This window comes from Limulus polyphemus, unplaced genomic scaffold (assembly GCF_000517525.1).
Source record: "Limulus polyphemus unplaced genomic scaffold, Limulus_polyphemus-2.1.2 Scaffold1072, whole genome shotgun sequence".
Classification (NCBI taxonomy): domain Eukaryota; kingdom Metazoa; phylum Arthropoda; class Merostomata; order Xiphosura; family Limulidae; genus Limulus; species Limulus polyphemus.
In genome coordinates this window covers 46,161-49,079 of record NW_013666682.1, presented here as the reverse complement: position 1 = coordinate 49,079, position 2,919 = coordinate 46,161, and positions in this window count along the sequence as shown.

Here is a 2,919-nt window from a genome sequence, read left to right as displayed (position 1 = left end):
GTTCAGTTATCTCTCAATAGATGGAGAAATTAAGAAATACTTGGAAGTTAAGTTATCAGAGGTGACTATCGGAATGAACTCTCATTGCAGGTACTTATACAAAAAGCGCTCTGATATCCAAAGTTGCCGAATTTTTTATTTCACTAATTTTCCTAAACTTATATTACTGTCAGATGCAAAAATGAGATTGGACAAATTTGGACATTTTTACTTACACTTACTTTAATTTTGTATATAGTAAGTTTATCTACAATCTATGATATTTCCATATAAATAATTTTATTTTAGGTCATTTATGGCACAGTGCAGCGGCAGGCCGGATGAACTGACCTCGTGGGCCGTAGTTTGGTGACCCCTGGTCTAGCACATTAGCTACTAGGCCACATTCTGGCCACTTTGTTCAAGCTACCCATCATAAATATGGATTGTTTCTAAATTATCTTAAAGCCACTAAATTATTTAGTAAACCGCTAATAATGAGTATATATTGTAGTAAGAAAAAAAGCATTTCCAAGAGGGATGTTAAAGAACAATAAAATGCGTCTTAGTTCACCAAATGCAGTAAAAACGTCCAAGACATATTTATTTTATTGTTTTCTTTCAGTAACAACAGAATAATATCTTAAGTAAAAGATAAGATCGAACTTTGTCTTGTGATTAGCGTGTTTAGACAAGGATTAATGGTTCACTGCTCGTTACAGCAAAATCGCTCTCCGTATTTGGGAGGCGTGGGTATAAGAGTCCAAATCCTACTATAGCTCTTGGTTGTTTTGTACGAAAGTTTTGAAACAAATAAATAATAATGTACTTGAATCTGAAAGAAAGCAGCCCCTTAGCTAATGATAAAGTTTCTAATCTGTGATCTCAAGTCTGATAACACCATTCAGTGAGTAAATTCTTTAACACATTCACTGCCATGTCTGTCACATTTGGTTGACGTGGCTCAGTGTTGTTCAAACGTCGTCAGTCACGGATGACTGACAATGTGATAGAGAGCTCAAGCTGTGTCAGTCGTTTGTGGCTGACACACTACAAGATTACACATATTATTTGTTGAAAGTAGCCTCTGACAAACATTTAGATATAGCTTATACAGCTCTGTGATTAAAATTGGTTTTAGAAGAAGGTTTATACTGCCTCACTTGTATCAACAACTTATCCTTCTAACACATTGTTATTACTAACTTATCGGTAGTTGTGCTATTTTATTTCATATTATCCTAACATTTAGCAAATGGCTACCACCAAATGGAGCTATTTGGTTATTGGAATCCTTTTTTTAAAAAAAAGAAAATGCACATTGAATACAAAACAATGTTCACAGAAAAAAAATAAAATAAAAATAAGATAACACATTCGATTCAAAAATATCCTTCAAAACATTTTATCAAGAAACACGAATTTTTTGTCGAAAAATTTATTGCAAATTTTTATGCAGTTCACCAAAGCATTTCATGCACATATGGGGATTGTTTTGGTAATTCGGGCAATATAATGACACCCTTTTTGTCATCTTCCTTGCTTCTGCTCTTCCTACACCTTTCTTCAAAGACTGGAACGTGTTCGTTAGGTGTGACTGCATCCATTTCACTAAAAAATCCTTTTGGCCTGAGTGAAAGTTTTGGATCAACTTCCCCTGGCAGTGAACATGTTAATAAAACAATACAAATGTCAATACTAAAGTAGATAAAAAGAAAAGTTGTAATAATATGAAGTTTTATGACGTTAAAACTTAAATTAATTACAAATTATATAATTTTATTTGCTATATAGAAAGGTTTATGTAACTATCGTTATATCACATTATATATGTATATCAAATACTAATAAAATACACAATTTTTATTTTGTTATGAGTTTTCACGAACGTGAATCCAGCTACACTTTTTGTGACGACAATGTCCAATTGTAAATTAAGCTAACGACCTTCCTGCCATCTACCGACAATAATAAAATATTAAATCACACAAAACAAGAACAAGTGATCAAACGCCTATTCATACTTTGCTTCATTTTTCTTAAGTATACTAAATATTAGCACAAGAATGGTGTCGCTAGCATTGATATGATTTGTGAAATAAATAAAATTGACTAACTAAACAATAAAAATAATTAATAACAAACCACATTTTTCTACTTAAGCTTTTTAACACGATTATTGTTAATTTTAAAATGTTTTGATTGTTTGTTTTTGTTTTAGCACAAAGATCCATAATGGCTTACCTGCGCTGAGCCTACAGAATGTGTTAAACCACGAATGTTGCCGTTTTAAGCCCTCAAGCATTCCACAGAGCTACCCGGAGGCATGATTTTGATGTGAATGGTAGTAAATGATAAAGCAGCACTGTACTTTTCAATAAATATTCATATACTTGTACTTGTATTATTGTCTAGTTAAAGCAAAAGTTAACAAAAATATTTATTTTTAACAATAACAATTATGATATATTTTAGTTTTTATTCAGACACTTCACCATAAGAGTGCAAAAAAAAACACAAAAAAAACGACGAATGGAGAATTTGTAATACATGGGTGTGTTTCGAAATTATCCTTCATTTAGGCCTGTGGTGTTAGGAAATGTAGGGAGTATAGTTTTTCTTATTATGCATTTTATTCACTTCGCATAGGAATGAAGAATTTTTGTAATATATATATATTTCGAAATGACTCTGTTTTACGCTAATATTAGTAGTAAATACGGCGATTTTAGACAGTTTCCTCTTATTATGTATTTCATTTTTTAAAAATACTTAAAATTAAAAAGAAAAACTTCGTATATCTGATATTATGAATAAAGCTTACAAAAATAAACGGCTGTGCGATGCCCAAGGATTAGTGTTCCCGACTCTGGAGCTGAGGTTCCATGATTCGTGTTCCATTACTATCTCCCCCCCCCCCCTGAAAAAAATGAAGAAAAA